Source organism: Nannobrachium achirus (genome assembly GCF_963921795.1).
Source record: "Nannobrachium achirus genome assembly, chromosome: 5".
Taxonomy (NCBI): domain Eukaryota; kingdom Metazoa; phylum Chordata; class Actinopteri; order Myctophiformes; family Myctophidae; genus Nannobrachium; species Nannobrachium achirus.
The window spans coordinates 22,652,978-22,670,740 of record NC_137814.1 but is presented as its reverse complement, the minus strand read 5'-3'; the positions used below and the strand labels follow the sequence as shown (position 1 = coordinate 22,670,740).

Genomic DNA, 17,763 nt, shown 5'->3' with positions numbered 1-17,763 from the left:
GGCGTGTTAGGAGGAAATCCTATCGCTCATAGCCCTGTCACTAGAATCTGTGTCTTCACGGCTCACCTCCTGCGCAAACAAGAATCAAGACAAGGAATACTACTGTTACATTGTTCTTATCTCTCCGCAAGGAGAGTTCTCAGCCGAAGCTTCACAGCGAGCTGAAACACAGAGAGAGAGAGGGAGAAAACAGACTAAAAAGAAAGGCACAGAAGCAATGGAAGCTCACTCCAAGAAGCAGCGGTTTAAGAAAGGTCGGAGTGCCACCTTCAGCATTGATGGCTTCAACATCACCATAGGTGAGAGACGCGGAGCGGAGCACGTGGGGGAGAGAGAGTGAGAGATGGGGGAGAGGATCATAGTGTGTTGGATCGCAGACTGTGTGTATCATGCTATTGTTGTGTGTATGTGTGTGTGTTGTGAGAGTATCAGAGAGAGTGGAGAGATTCAGTGTGTCAGATATAGATAGATAGATAGATAGATAGATGGCGATCTCGCACTACAAGATCATCGTAACTTTCTGGATTTATTGTTCTATCATCACTTTGACTTGAGTGTACTGTTCGGTGCACTCAAATTTCACGATGCAGCATAGTCTGACAATCTGACACCATTCCTGTATCCATTCCAAAAATACATAGTTACTTTACATGAAATTTTTTTTAAAAGTTGCGTGAAAGAATATGCTTTGTAAAGGCATATGTCATATGAAATTGGTAGGATATTTCCAAGTGTATAATCAATTACATACGAGCAATTAAAAACAATATAACATTTACAATGTTACAAGCAAGATGCTTTGATTGATTGATTGATTGATTGAAGACTTTATTATAAGTTTGCATAGAAAAAGGTACAGTTTCATGACAGTACAGTCTGGTACAAGGTTAACTAAAAGGAGATCCTAGTAAGCTTTTCGGCTTATTTACACAAGAAACCATTTAAGTATCTCATATAACAATGAATGACAGACGGAAAAAATGCTTAATCTTAACCCATTTAACCCATTCAGAACGGGTACACATTATAGTGTATTATTATTTTATGCTTTAACTATTGAAAAATAGCAGATATACAAGCTCACAGCGCGGCACTCGGTGCCGCCGCGCTGCGAGCTTGTAGATCTGCTATTTTTGAAAAATCGTGAAAATTTGAATTTTGACCCGATTCTATAAGTGTCTTTTGAATCCTTCTAAGATTTTTTGAAATAATTATGTTTCTATGTCAGCAATCTGGCTAGCCATCGTCAAAGAAAAGGTCCTTTTGAGCTCAGTTAGTCTGTTCTTGAGAGACTACTATGTCAGTGGTTCTCAAATGTTTTCATGTGAAGGACCCCCAAAATGATATTTATTTGGCCACGGACCCCCCATCTCAAAATATTTAGTTCTAGGGACCACCCAGAAGCAAAATTTTAGGTACAAACGTTCGCTTTAAAAATACATATATTCAAAGATTTGCACACATTTTCACGACTTTTTCAAAAAGATCTACAGATCTACAAGCTCGCAGCAACTCGGTGCCGCGCTGTAAGCTTGTAGATCTGCTATTTTTCAATTGCTAAAGCATTCAATAATTCTAGGCCTAAAAGCGTTTTAACAGCCATTCAGATCTAGACAATTTCAGAGCTTGCTCTGGTAAGACATATGAGTGCATACTGTACATACCAAGGGGATTTCCGGGACCCTGCACTGGGATCGTTTTTATGGAGAATGAAGTCTCCAAACTTGCGTCCTTCTGGAGTAATGTAATGTGAAAACCATAAAAACCCAACGCTCAAATGCCATTGTTGTGTCCAACCTACGCAAGTGCTCTTTTCGTTATGGCAGGGGTCTTCAACGTTTTCAGGCCAAGGACCCCTTAGTTGAGAGATAGATGTAGCAGGGACCCCCACAACCTTTTCATAGATTCCATATAGTTTCATCGTTTGACAGCACAATCATCAGTGTATTTTGCATTCATGTCAATTTGTATTTTCAGATACGGTATTTAACCACTTGATCTGTTAATACTTAACTCATACTCCGCGATCCCCGTCGAAACCGTAGATTTCCCGCTGTACCACGGTGCCATGCCCGTAGATCCCGGAAGTTTAATTAGCTTTAATCATTATGAAAGGATTACAAGTATTATCGCTGATTTTCGCTGATTCTGGCTCTTTAGGCCCGCCCCCCTAACTGTATCCGGTCATTTCCGGTCTGGACCGGATCTAGCTTTCCGTATCCGGTCTGAGCCTGGGCCATAGTCCCGCCTCCGTTGGTTTACATTGTAACAGAAGAGAAAGCTACTCGGCGATGGAACGCTCGTTTTTCAATCGGATTTTTGCGTTTGGAAACTTTGATCCAGTCTCTACACGCCTGGATTATGATCCCCGCACATATCGTGCGCTTTGTGCGCGAACGTGTCCACGTGTTACCATAGCGCACAGTTGGCTTTTTTCAATGTTTTTTCATGTAAACACTCGGGATAAGCAGGGATACAGCGTGGCAACGGATATGTCTATTTCAATGGGGTTTTTTTTATTCGAAAGCTTGTCACCGAGTCTACAGTCTACTAGATGAGTCGCGCACAGATTGTGCACGATGCGTGCGCGTGCCCACGTTAAAAGGCAAGGACAATTTGGCAGCTGCTTACTACAGCTATGTTTAAAATGGCAGCAAAATTGTTAATAAACTTGACCTTTCACTCTGTACTTAGTCTGCTCTTTTTCCCCTCTACACCAAACCTCTTTGCCGAAAATAGCCGATCTACAAGCCCACAACGACAGCACGACGCGTTGTGAGCTTGTAGATCTGCTATTTTTGGCTAAAGTTCACAGAATATGGACACTAGGGTTCAAATCGTTAATATAAAAAAAGGAGAAAAAAAGTTTCTGTCACACAAAGATTTGGAGGACCCCCTGTAGTGACTCCGAGGACCCCCTAGAGCAGGGGTTTTCAAAGTGGGTGACGGGGCACCTTGGGGTGCCGCGACGGCAGTCCAGGGGTGCCGCGAGATAATTTGATAATTTATTTGGACATTTAAAAATATATTTAGTATAATTTTATATGCTATAAATATAAGGTGCTGGGAGTGAAAATTAGGAATATAATAATGCAGGGGTGCCTCGGATGAAAGAAATATTTATAGGGGTGCCCCGAGCCAAAAACGTTTGGGAACCCCTGCCCTAGGGGTCCTGGACCCCCTGTTGAAGACCCCTGCGTTATGGGTTTTGGCCACGGGACCCCAGCGGGAGATCAGGGATATACAATCCCGCCACACACCAACCTTCATCCATTAATGTTTACACGTTCATCAATAACTCCGTAAACTTTCAAATTATGATGACAGCCCCAGGCTATCTCCCATAAACAAACAGCAGTGTGCGTGTCTCCAGCGTGCACTGCTGCTCGGGGGGCTTAAAATAAAACCAAAGTGTATTCCAATTTTTACTGATGTGATTTATTGGTGTCATTCAACAACGTACAGTAGACCAACGGGACTCTTTATAGTTGATTGGACTTTGCGCTGTTACGACTGTTGTCATCTTGAGGACAGTAACAATCTAAAACAAAAGTACAAGTATCAGCAATCATGCAGTATCAATCAGTATAGTATAGATGTTAGGAGGAAAGCCTCCTCTGTGTGTGTGTGTGTGTGTGTGTGTGTGTGTGTGTGTGTGTGTGTGTGTGTGTGTGTGTGTGTGTGTGTGTGTGTGTGTGTGTGTGTGTGTGTGTGTGTGCGTGCGCGCGCGCGCGCGCGCGCGCGTGCGTGCGTGCGTGCGTGCGCGCGCGTGATGAGTGTGTGAGTGACAGAGAGAGAGAGAGAGAAGAGCAGAGAATGAATGGAGTCAAGGTTCATTAGCCACTTTGGACCTGGCATCCCTATTTTGGGCATGTCATTGTCATTAGAGGTGAAAATGTAAAACTATTTGAGAGAGAGAAAATAAATGAATTATTATAATTATTTTGGGAAAAAAGCAACTCAACGATCTCACATCGCATTGTGAGCTTGTAGAATGGCTATTTTCGTCGCATAACATGGCTATATGACTATTATTTACATCCATCCATCTTCAACCGCTTATCCGGAATCAGGTCACGGGGGTAACAGTTCCAACTGGGACCTCCAGATTTCCTTATCCTGAGCAACTTCCTCCACTCCCTCAGGGAGGCGTTCCCAAGCCAGTTTGGAGATGTAATCTCTCCATCTGGTCTTTGGTCTGCCACAGGACTTTTATTTTATATTTGTGACTTAACTCATTCACAGCCAAGGCATGAGTTTCCTGTGTTATTTCAGTACCCCCATATTGCCACTGCCCGAGTTTTCCAGTTAAAAAATAAATAAAAAATAAATCACAATCCAATGATCGCAATCGCGAAATTGCATGTTTAGCCCCATAACAAACACATCTTTCAAAATGGCAGCCATGTTTGTTTACATTTGAAGACTTTGAAGGCTTCTATCTCATGAATGCCTGAACGGATTTCCAAGTGGATTTTTTTGTTTGAAAGCTGTGAAAAGGTACTACACATATGGGGCATGATCTAGGCATGGGCGTGCACGGATCTGTGCACTAGTAAAAATTGATCCGTGCTCTAGAAATTTAGGAACGTGGCAGTGAGGAACTTGGGGGCCATTTTGAAAAGGCAATATGAAATAGGGCTTAGTGGCTAATTTCCTGGCGCCGCGATCTGGTGCTGCTGCTGACACAGTGGAGTCATTACACATACAGTATCACATCACAGCCTTGCTGCACGTTATATTGTTCTGCCCAACAGGGGTGTCACACCAAATTCTGGGCCCTGGGTAGGGTACAAGGATTCACTGCGGGCCCCCCATGAATGTTCTTCATAGGAGGAGGGGGTTTAACCCATTTAGACTGGGAACGCATAATTATTACGCATTATTTTGTGCTTTAACTATTGAAAAATAGCAGATATACAAGCTCACAACGCGCACCGAGTGCCGTGCTGCGAGCTTGTAGATCTGCTATTTTTTGAAAAATCATTTGTGCAAGTCTTTGAATATTTATGACCCAATTCTATAAATGTCTTCTAAATCCTTCTAGGTTTAAAAAAAACAAAACATATATGTTTCTATGTTAGTGGTGCTTAGGGGTGGGGCGGTATCGACATTTTGTTATCGCGGTATCCGTCTTCCCATTTACCGCCGGTATTGCGGTAATTACCGCACCCCCGTATCTATCAATTAAAGTTCGGCGATAAGCCAAAATATTCCAATCATCCGAGTTATACATCCCCGTACAGCACAGCGGGTCTGGCTTTGAAAGGAGCAGATCTACAAGCTCACAACACGTCGCATCCGCGACGCGCTCTGAGCTTGTAGATCTGTGGGGGTTACTATAGTAACGTAGTAGGCTACTGGGGCTTTTCAGACACAGTATGCTGTGTGTGAACAACCAGATGAGAGACGGCCCGGGTAGATCGTGTACATTGATTCTGTAAACTCACGTCTCAAATCACATTGATTGAGTGACAGGTTTTAGTTACAAGACTTGACACAAAAGGTTGTAAAATCGCAGACAGAGTCAGCGATGTGTTGAAAAAGTAGAAGCTGGTTTCATTTTCGGTTTTAGTCCTCGCGGCTCGCGCTCTGTCTGTATGAATAAAAAAGAATCTGCCACAAGGTATGTATAAACATACTTGTGTCGTGTGGATAATGGAGAAAGTTTAACGCTGCTGCCTGCTATGAGACAGCTGCTCCAGTCAGTGTCTAGTGGGGATTTCTCTGTCTCTGCGTGACGGCAAAACCTAGGGTCTAGCGTTAGTTTCATTTTCGATGAAAGGGAAACTGATGGCCCATATAAGCTGTGGTACGCGGCCCAGAGCAGAGCGGCATGGAGCGCATGCGGTCCTTGCTTCTCTCCCGTTGTAAAACTCGCTGGTTCTCAATAAAAAAAAAAAAATTTTGACCGCGCTAGGTCGCGGTATACCGCGGTACGGCGGTTAACCCCCCAAAATGATATGATATTTGGCCACGGACCCCCATCTCAAAATATTTCGTTCCAGGGACCCCCCAGAAGCAAAATTTGAGTTACAAATGTTTGCTTAGTTAAAACTAACTAAAAATAACTGGCCGAGACCTATTTTGCTATGTGGGAATACATATATTAAAAGATTTGCACACATTTTCACGACTTTTCAAAATGTTATACTTTAGCTATTTTTCAATAGCTAAAGTATAAAATAATGAAGGCCCCTCCACCTTGGGCCATAGTAACTCAGTCCCACTCCCACCCCCCCCCCCCCCCTTGTGACGCCCCTGCTGCTCAAGTTGGCGTCAGTTTCTCTGCACTGCCCCTACACCATGGAAACAAGGAGAGCTTAGTCTACATCTGCTCCCCCAGGTGACATCACTGTCAGGCAGGGGCGAAATTAGATCTTATTCTGCATGGGTTTTTCAGATCAAAAGCGCCCTGTACTGCTGTCCATAGATTAGGAGATTAGAGACCCCTAATATATTGGAAATGACAAAATACATATTGTCGTTGTCGGGTGTAAACCTTGTATCTCCAAGTTTCAAATGTGTATGTTCTTTCGCAAAACAAAGCCCTGCTTCATCGTACAAGGCCGTCGCACAAAAGTAGTGAAAACAGCAGATCTACAAGCACACAACGCCTCGCGGTGCGAGCCGTTGTGTGCTTGTAGATCGGCTGTTTTCACAAGTTTAAATCATTTTTAAAATGAAAAATGCAAAACGAACAGTTTTGAACATACAAGGTTTTCACCCGACAACGACGATATAATATGAATGTATAATACTGTCACCAGTAGGGGGGCCCTTGGGTTTATTATACCCATCAACCTCTACAAATTACGCTTGTGCTGTCAGGGCTTCTCTGCATCACCTTGACCAGTACTGGTCCTCCAACATTTTTGTCGAGGACCCCCAAATAAAAATGTATTCGGCTGTGGAACCCCATCTAAAAATACATATTTAGTGCCAGGGACCCCCATGCTAGATTTATGTTAAAATCTTCAAAGTTTTACAGATTCTTTTTTTTTTTTTTTTTAAAGAGCAGAGCTACAAGCTCACAACATGTCAAACCACAACGCCTTGTGAGCTGGCACACCGGCTATTTCCAAATGGCTGATGTATATATAGGGTTACCATGGTTAAACAGATTTTTATTCTGCGTCTTAATTCATTTTGCTGGACCCCACTTTGAGAGCCCCTAGTCGTGACAACGGCAGAGTCTCGATTTGTTTTGCGTTGTCCCCTGAGAGCGAGCCATGGGAGAGCGAGACGTCGATTAAACCATGAGTAATCTGATTCTTCTCTGCAGAAGATGAAGATGCTGACTAGTGGGTGTGGTGGGTCCTTGAATCAAATGAAAGTGATTCTTCATCAGCAAGTCCTGGCTGCCTTTGGTGTAATTAATACTTTCGTCGTACGACCAAAGTATCACTCGCTGAAAGTATCGACACGTTCACAGGGGTGTTGCACCTAATTCTGGGCCCTGGGTACAAGGATTCACTGCGGGCCCCCCATGAATGTGGGTTTAACTATTGTAAAATGGCAGATATACAAGCTCACAGCGCGGCACCGAGTGCCGCGCTGCAAGCTTGTAGATCTGCTGTTTTTGAAAAATTGTGAAATTTTGTGCAAGTCTTTGAATAAAATCCTTCTGAGGTTTTTTGAAAAACCTATGTTTTTATGTCAGTGGTAGCCTGATTTCAGACTCAGCAGTCCACTCTGAGAGTGGGCGGGTCTATGGGCTGGAACCAGGCTATGTCAGTGGTGCTCAAACCTTTTCATGTGAAGGACCCCCAAAATGATATGTATTTGGCCACTGACCCCGATCTCAAAATATTTAGTTCCAGGGACCCCCCCAGAAGCGAAATTTGAGTTACAAATGTTCGCTTAAAAAATACATACAGTATATTCAAAGATTTGCACACATTTTCATAACTTTAAAAAAATAGCAGATCAACAAGCTTGCAGCGTGGCACTCGGTGCCACGTTGTGAGCTTGTATATCTGCTATTTTTCGATAGCTAGAGTATAAAATAATTAATGCCCCTCCACCTTGGGCCCTAGTAACTCAGACTGACTCCCTCCCTAATGTTTTAGTCTACTTTTTATTTTGTTGACGAAATTGTCAATATATTTAGTCTTAGTTTTAGTCATCACAGCTTAGTTTTTATTTCGTTTTTACTCTGTTTTCGTCAGTGAAAAAAACGCAGTCGACGAACATTTTTCGTCATAGTTTTAGTCTACAAAATCAACACTGCATGCCTGAAGGCAGCATTCAAGAGAATAGCCTTGTTCAAAACTCTCCTTTTGCCCTCTCTGTGTAGAAATCACAACGCGTCGTGAGCTTGGAGGTCGGCTATAATCTATCTATAAATGCGAGAAGTCTCTGCGTGTGTGTCTGTCTGTCTGTCTGTCTGTGTGTGTGTCTGTAATCCGCGTATCTCGAGAACCGTTCGTCCCACCGGCTTCAGATTCGGCACGCGCGTTCCCCGCCGCGGCACGGAGTGCAGTGCCGGGTCTCGACCCGACCCGACGCGCGGTTTTCCCGAACCGGCGCGAAACGTTCGGAATCTCCTTATGCGGGGTTGATTGTTGACATCAGGCTGTTCCGGAGGAAATCGGCGAAAGCTCTGACTCATTGTGACATCACTTCATAAAAGGCTCTGACATCACGTACACCACATGAGTCAACAAAAAATCTCTGAATATCTCCATATAGTATATGGGCATAAAATGGACGCAGAATCACAAAGATCTCCATATACGGGCATAAAGGGACACAGACAGACGCATACAGAGATCTCCATAAATGGGCATAAAATGGACGCAAATGGCATATATGGGCATAAAATTTACGCAGAATCACAAAGATCTCCATATACGGGCATAAAGGGACACAGACAGACAGATACAGAGATCTCCATATATGGGCATGAAATGGACGCAAATAGACAGATATCTCCATATATGGGCATATGGGCATAAAATGGACCCAGAACTATACCTGCAGTGATCTCCATATATGGACATAAAATGGACGCTGACAGACAGACAGACAGATAACAGATATCTCCATATATGGGCATAAATGGACACAGGCAAACAGATGGTCAAAACATATGACAACAGGTATAATGGGGTTTGCATTAAAGGGCGGGGCATTCATTCCCTATTTACATCGTTCCCGAGTTGGCCAGGTCGCCGACTAGACGCTGGGCCGCCCTTAATAATTCCCCAACCCAGTCCTGTAGATCATTATAAAACTATTAAATATGTCAGTAATTTCTTTGTATATTTAAATTGTTTGTCAAATCTGCCCTGTGCAACTTTTGTTGATGAAGCAAGAAAGATTTTAAATTGTTTATCACAATCATTTGTGTGACAATTAATTGAGTACCTGAGACAAATAACTGTCCAAGTCCATATTTTAATTTGTTTGAATATAGATATGTTTTGATTTACCAGACTGTAAACCACAAACTAGTAATTTAATCTGTTAAATTGTTAATGCACTCCCCCCTCATTTTGTTCAATTGTCTGTTTTAATGTTATCTGCTCCCTTTGTCTGCTGAATATTGCTTGTACAGACTTATACGGTTGTTCCACAAACTGTTGGAGATATAATGTTTTTCCACTTTCCATAAGTATTATGTCTTATAATTCCTAATATACTGTATATGAGTTAAGTAAAAAAATAATCGAATTCAACAAAATGTGGGTGGAGTGCATTAAGAATTTAACAGATTAAAAACTTCTAGTTTGTGGTTTACAGTCTGGTAAATCAAAAAAATAATCTATTTTCAAAATGTTTAAAATATGGACAAATATGTCAAAAAAATGTCATGATCGTGACAGCCCTACCGCTGACCTGCAGTATCAGACAGATATGCACTGGAAAGGAAAAAATACATATAACGTGCAAATTGGCAATACGGAAGCATCAAAGCCTTAGCATATTCTCTTCATCAGTGTGGCCTGAAGCTCCCGGGATGATGTAAGTCTATTGATGTGCAGCAGCGGCAGCAGGTGCTCGTCAGCCCGGTTATGTTTGAACCGTTATAATGTGTGACGATCACGCTGTGCTGTGAAATGCTACCAAACACCATCTGAATGTCAGAACAGCTCTGGAAGAGACGTGGTCTGTTGATGAATCCCATTACAGTTTTCATACCTCTAACTGCACAGCACCTCCTCTCTGCTCGGAAGCATCGCAGTTGTCATGGCAACCTGAAAATTGTCATGTAATCGATTACTCTCTGAGCCCGGGCTTCACTCAGTGCAGCACTTTGCCAATCAGTCTCATTGGAGCGTGACTCCTAAGTGCTGGTGCATCATTGCCCGTTTGGACTCTGGGTCACCCTTGTTAAATGCTCTGTGACTTCCCGGAATCGATCCAAACCCCCCAGTTCGTATGGTGTCAGTATTAGTTTGTGTTGTGCTGTAGATTTAGGTTTGTCATGGCTTGCCTTTACGTGCCCATATAACCCCTACTTTGGCTACTCTTCATTGGTTACCTGTGAGTTATAGATGTGACTTTAAAGTCCTACTTATCACTTACAAAGTCATACATGGACTGGCTCCTACATATATATATATATTATATATATATATATATACCCATTTTTTTTAAATCTATGATTTGTGATTCAATTTGTGTTGTGTCGTTGCTCTGTGTTTCTGTGTTTTTTGTGTTTTTGCGACCGTCAGGTCGCACTTACTATCAAAACCTCCACCAGCTGTCCGTCCGTCCGTCAGTCTGTCTGTCACACGTTACACTTTCGCCCTGCTCATATCTCCTCAACCGTTGCCCCGATCCATGCCAAATTTTGCACACATACTCCTTGCCTGCCAAATCACAACCTCCACCCATCAATTCACACATGACCCTCTTCTAGTGCCACCATGAAGCCGATTCTTGCAAAACATATTTTTTGGACACAGCTCCTACAATTTTTGCCCTAAAATCACGCAAATCGGTACACAGTATGTCTACACTCATGTCATCAACATGGTTCTGTCCCATATAGCGCCACCTTCAGGCGGATTTTTTGAAACACATTTTTGAACACTGCTCCTACAGATTTTGCCCTAAAATCACACAAATCGGTACACAGTGGCCCTCATTTATCAATGGAGTGTAAAAAATGGTCTATTTTTTTCACCAAATTTTGCGTAGGGCAACGTGTGCAGACTGTGCACGGCATTTATCAATGCTTCCTAAACAGACTCACCTGGCGTACATTTGATCCCAGCGTTGATAAATGCGCAGGCTGAAATTTAAATAACACGCCCTTAATTATTCTCGAAACGCCCCGATTTTACGACCAGAACAACCCGAATACGACCTAACAACCAAAGAAAAGCCATGTCCGCGTCCCACACAGACCACGGTCACCACGCACACATGCACGCACGCACGCACGCACACACACACACACACCTACACACGCAACTAGGCTATACTTGGAACAGCAGCATTTTGGTTTACACAGCAGTCTTTGACAGTGGAAACGTGGGATTAACCAACGGTACAATCTTTGACAAGGAGGCTATAGCACCGCAGCCGACATGAATGACACAAGTCACTGCCATGAATACTTTTGGATATTAATTTAAACCATTGCCTACCCGTGCCGTGCGTGCGCAGACAGAGCGCGTTCATTTGGTTACAAGCAATCATAATTCCCCATGGCCATGATCTCAAGGTTCGCCACGTCGGGTTTCATCATTAACTCCAGCATAGTGTACAGTATCTACTGTATAAATTGAGAGACCCCACGGTTACGTTTTGGATATTAATTTAACCCAATTTCGGCGACGAGCGCAATGCACGTTTGAGTGCTTATAGCGAGCATGTACCGTTCCTGCGCGGGCTGGTCTTCTCCCAGGTGGGCCGTGGACCATCGCCGTGGACCCCCAAATAAATCATCCGCAGCGTGCGTGCGCGGGGCTGGGCACAGCCACGTTTGGAGCTTCGGGTTTTATCCATATTTAAAAGGACTCGCGTCACTGTATAAATTGGAGGCTCACGCCTCACGGTAGATCACAGCGGCACCGCGCTGGTCCCTAAAATGCTCTCGCATGCGTTCGTAGGCTATAATGTGCTTGTTCTGAGCCAGGTCTGCAATCTTAAAATATAGACTGTTAAAGCACTTAACAGTATATTGCTTCCATGTTGCTAGATTTTGATTGCTTGTCATTATAACTTGGAAATAAAATCGGCGTGCATGTCCATGATGTAGCTGGCTATAATATACTTTTATAAAATGTTATATTTTCACAGGATTATTTATTATTGTGTTGGATATACATTTTCGAGTGGATACATGTGTCCATTGCCTGTCAAATAGTTAGACAATGCTGCTCCGCACGTCTACAATGGAAAAAGTTCCCAGTAAGACTCCCTATTAGGGAGTCTTACTGGTATAAGTGATTGTCTTTGCTCTGTTACATGATGTTTTAATCTTGCCTTGTACAGCACTTTGTGACTTTGTTTTGAAAGGTGCTATATACCGGTAAATAAAATTCATTATCATTATCATTATAGATGGCTTCAACCAAACAGCCTTCATGGTGTCCTCCGCCGTCGATGTGTGAATGGTTGAGTGCCGCGCACATAATTGTAGAGCGCTTTGGAAAAGTGGCGACATAGAAAAGCAGACAATGTTGCTAGGAGACAAGCCAAAGCCCTTGGACACAATATCCAAGAACATCTTTTTCTCACCATAAGAGCTGTTGGATATTTTATCTACAGTAGCTACTAATTGGGATCCAGGAAACTGAACGCAAGTTACAACATTGGCTGTTGTTATGGTTGACAGTTTTAAATTATTTAACATTATATGAGGTGTAATAAGATAACATAAGATAAATCTTTATTGATTGACCGATTGACCGTGCGGAAATCCAAGTGTCATATCATCATGCTATTAATTGCGACCGTAGGTCGCAGTTTACTATCAGAACCGTCACAGCTTGTCCGTTTACCGAATGGGTAACGCTTAACACTGTGGTTCCCCTGACACATCACAGTGACATCACAGGTGACGTCACAGTGATGTCAGATACTCGGAGCAGGGAGCTCCATATATGGGCATAACCAGGTGACATCACAGTGATGTCAGATACACAGAGCAGGGATCTCCATATATGGGCATAAAAGGGATTATGTTAGGGATCTCTATATATAGGCATAAAAGGGATTGTATCCCAGATGATGCCCGGTTAGGAGAACCACACTAACAGAATCCATATATTGCCAAGACAGATGGTGCGGCCTCACCCTTTAGGTCGAGGTCGCTTTTCGCCCTTAGGCGTCTTACTGGTTTACTGAATGTATGTCTGCCCGCTGTCTGTCTACAGTACTCTGACAGTACTTTTATCCACTTCTATTTGACAAAATGTCTAAGTAAGCTTTCTTTTCTTTCTTTCTTTCTTTCTTTCTTTCTTTCTTTCTTTCTTTCTCTTTCATAACATACTGTCAAGTGTCATTGCCTCCCCCTTTGATCGTCATCCACAACCATGTTCATACTTCATACATAACAGGAAGCTCACAGTAATACTACTTGACTCTCTCTCTTCTTCTCTGTCTAGTGGCAAATGAGGATGAGGATGAGAGCTCAGCCAAGCCACTGCCCAGTTTTGCACGTACGTATGCAGTTAGTTGTTTTAATGCCTTAAAATTAAAGTAAATCATCAAATCACTTGTTCAAAGTGAAATAAATGGTTAGGTCAGTATTGACACAATACGCCCACATGATGGCAGCATCACAAAGGCTCATCATGTTGACTCATTTTGAGGATCAGTGCAGAGGAGGATGAAATACACCAGTGGTTCTCAAACTTTAACATTTGAAGGTCTCCCCTTAACTTTGACAGTGTACAAATGGAACCAAATGGACCTGTTAGGGTCCATTTGGTTCCATTTGTACACTGTACAAAGCCTGAAAGGTTTGGGAACCCTTGCTGTAATATATAGCTGGGGTCTTCAGATAGATTCCATTTAGTTTCATTGTTTGACAGCACAATCAGTGTATTTTGGATTCATGTCAATTTGTGTTTTCAGATATTTAGCCACTTGAACCGTCTAAACTTGACCTTTCACTCTGTACTTAGTCTGCTATTTCTCCCCTCTACACCAAAGCTCTTTGCCAAAAATAGCCGATCTAAAAGCTTGTAGATCTGCTATTTTTGGCTAAAGTTCTCAGAATGGATTTGGAGGACCCCCTGTAGTAACTCTGAGGACCCCCTAGGGGTCCCGGACCACCTGTTGAAGACCCCTGCTTATATATATATATATATATATATATATATATATATATATATATATATATATGTTACAGTATGTTTGGGTAACTCAGGACGTTCATTGTAAGAGCGCTTGTTTTGTCGTTCACCACACACTAATCACCACCAGATGGCGACGACAGCCATTCACTAGTGAAGGCGCTGACGTCACTCGTTTGCGACTCTCTTTCTTTATTTACTAGCCTAGCCTAGCCTAGCCTAGCCTAGCTTGCCCAGGCCTTACGGCCTGGGCATAAATATAACGATTGCATTCACCACGGCTTCGTAACTCGCGCGGCCTGCGGCGCTCGGGGGCGAAGAGCAGGACCAAGGTCCGCTGGCCTTCGCTCCGCTTGCAATGTCGTGGACAATCGAGCGGCTCCGCCTGGAGGACGTTGTTGTGGCGACCGCTTGTTCCGCCCCGTGCCGCACCACGAGTGCTCCGTTTCTCGACCGTACTGTTTCTCTAACAAACCGTGACATATATATATATATATATATATATATATATATATATAGTGCTCACACTGAGCAGTCTTGTTAGTGTTTATTTGTATTTTTTATATATTTTTTTGTTACAGGCTCAAAATCCCAGAGTGCCTTGTGGAACGCCATCTCAACAGGAATTGGGATCCAAGGCAAGACATGTAAGACCCCCCTCAGTGACCCGCGGAGACCCGAGGAGATCCTGGCTGATGAGCTCCCCGCGGCAGACAGACCAGACGCCACGGAGAAGACGGCCATCAGGTTTCAGCCATTATTACCATGGGCAGGGGTGTCGCACAACATTCTGGGCCCTGGGTACTTTAACAATTGAAAAATAGCAGATGTACAAGCTCACAGCGCGGTACCTATTTTTGAAAAATGGTGAACATTTGTGCAAGTCTTTGAATATTTCAAATCCTTCTAAGGTTTTTTTTGAAAAACCTATGTTTCTATGTCAGTTGTCCTCAAACTTTTTCATGTGAAGGACGCCCAAAAATGGCCACGGACCCCCATCTCAAAATATTTAGTTCCTGGGACCCCCCCAGAAGTAAAATTTGAGTTGCAAATGTTCGCTTAAAAAATACACACATTCAAAGATTTGCACACGTTTTCACAACTTTAAAAAAAATAGCAGATCTACAAGCTCCCAGCGTGGCACTGTGAGCTTGTATATCTGCTATTTTTCAATAGCTAAAGAATACAATAATTAAGGCCCCCTCCACCTTGGGCCCTAGTAACTCAGTCCCACTTTTCCCCCCCTTGTGACGCCCCTGAACATGAGCATTGGTTACTTATTATTAATAATTGATGCCAACGGCCACATATGTCTGGTGGGCAGACAGACCCCAGTGGGAATCTTCTTCCTTGGAAGCCTGATCTGGGTCTCCTGCTCATTCCAAACTTTACTGCCCTTAATTGACCTTTTCTTTTTTTTTCTTTTTTTTTTTGTATTTGCTTTTTCACTTCTATGAGTCACAAACAAGAACATGATGTACAGTATGTGACCTGGGCTGTATTAACCCTACAGTATATCGCCCAGGGCAGAGGTTCTGAGTGTTAGACTGAAAATGAGTTGGTTCCGAATCCTAAAAGTTTGTCCGGAATGGAAACCACAAAATCGGTGGCTCATCTTGTGAACCGTGACGATATACGTGGGTCGTGGGCGTGTCAATAATCGGTAGGTTGATGCAATATTAGCGGCAGTAACTGAAACTGCACATTTTCTGCCAGGGGTTTTGCATTATGGTCGGTAGCTTCTGCCAATGTCGGAGATCTCCGATTTATCTCATTATTTAATCAAAGTGTTAAGATCGATCTTACCTCTCGGTGGATCAAGCTAATGTTGCTAATTGTTGCTCCGGAGCGAAATATCCCGGAAACAAAACATCGCTTGCCCATCCGGTCCCATTCTACCAACAAAGAAGAAGCGGCCGTATCTCCCATTCTAACACTGGAGAGGGGTAAACGGCCCCGCCCGCAGGAATGTTTGCGGCACTGGGAGTACATTGAATAGGGAAAGGCAGCCACTGCACGCTGACACACACAAAGGGTATAGGAATGATCGCAAGCAAGTGGAGAAAACGCACGGCACTGTGCACGCTCACGATCGGCCTCCAAAAACAGGTAAAAACACCTAAAAACACTGACATTGAACTAGGAAATATAGAAATATAAGAGATTTCCTTCTTTGGCATAAATCTGGTGTAAACGTAAGCCGGTTCGCTAGAGAGCACCAAGGGTCCAAGAATTTACAGGGTTCCCATGAAATTCCAGGAGAAATGAATTGAAATTAGAAAAATATTTTTCCAGTACTGGAAAAGTTTTGGAATTGATCAAAGGTCTTGGAAGGTCCTGGAAAAAAATGTCTATGCATTGTTTTTTGGTTATTGATTTTGTTAACTCATTTACCATAAATCGACTTTGAGGGTTCCCTCACTTCCCTGCCATGATTTTCTTACCTTTTGATGTGGGCGCGTGCGTGTCCATCGTGCACAATCCGCTTGCACGCCACGGTCTGTTCGCAGCGTGCATGCTTTATTTTTGCTACGCTGCCTGTCTTTGGGCATTGCACATAGGAGTAAGAGATTCAATCTTGCTCTGAATGATCGTTATATAGTCCTGGAAAATGGGTTAAATATTCTGGAAAGGTTTTGGAAATTCATTGTTAAAAACGTGTGGGAACCCTGAATTTAGAACGGCACTGGTTCTAGAACTGAAGTTCTTGTGGTGGAAAAGATGCCTCAGAGTCATGGCCACACAAATACAGGGGCCTCGGAACAATTAACCCCACAGTTGTGCTCTGAAGCTCATTATATCCTGTGAAATGAGAATTGACTGAATTGTAGGGGTTGTTTCAAAGTTCAATCTAGTTGAATCTTTGCGCTCTGAGCAGCACACTACTACGGTACAATCCCTGCCAGTCCACTAGAAATAAAAATTCAAGCAAATCGAGAAAGCGTGGAAAAACGCAAGATAAACTCATTTGGGCACAATTTATGATTTCCTCGAGCTACAGGAGTAAAGCTCTCTTATGTAAACAGGTTTTCAATGAAGTGAGCATACTAAAATGCAGTAGAGATATTGCAAGGTTTCCTGCAGCACTTTATTGGCCAGGCGGGCCACCCGGCCTAAAATCTGTAGCACCCTGCCAAGAGTCTGGTGGAAATGATGCAAAATTCATCCTAAGACCTAAACATGCATTTGTGTTTGTTTAACACATATGGTGCCAACCCCGAGTTTCCCGAGTTTGTATAGGTACCTTACCTGTGCCAACCACAATTTTTTTTTCTTTTTTTTTTTTTTCAAAAATGTTTTTTGAAAAAAAAAGGTCCCTGCCTAGCCTACCACCTGGCCAAGCCTTTTTCCTGCAGGAAACCCTGTATTGATGTGACTGAAATGGCAATATTTTATTTTTAAACTATCCACAACCTCCACAAGTTACCTGCACTTCAAGAAAACTAAACGTTCCCTCCCTACTCTAGAAAACCTTTATCTATTTTGGTTTCCTGCAAAATAA

At 43.0% G+C, this 17,763-nt stretch overlaps 1 pseudogene across 1 annotated transcript in view; it reads left to right on the top strand.

Moving 5' to 3' along the window:
- Positions 1-217: 217 nt before the first annotated feature.
- LOC308285636 overlaps positions 218-17,763 on the top strand; it is a 288,564-nt pseudogene continuing 271,018 nt past the window's right edge. The window contains exons 1-3 of the transcript XR_013963340.1: positions 218-299; positions 13,569-13,622; positions 14,843-15,008. The product of XR_013963340.1 is annotated as an uncharacterized misc_RNA (transcript). The remainder of the gene's footprint in view (positions 300-13,568; positions 13,623-14,842; positions 15,009-17,763) is intronic.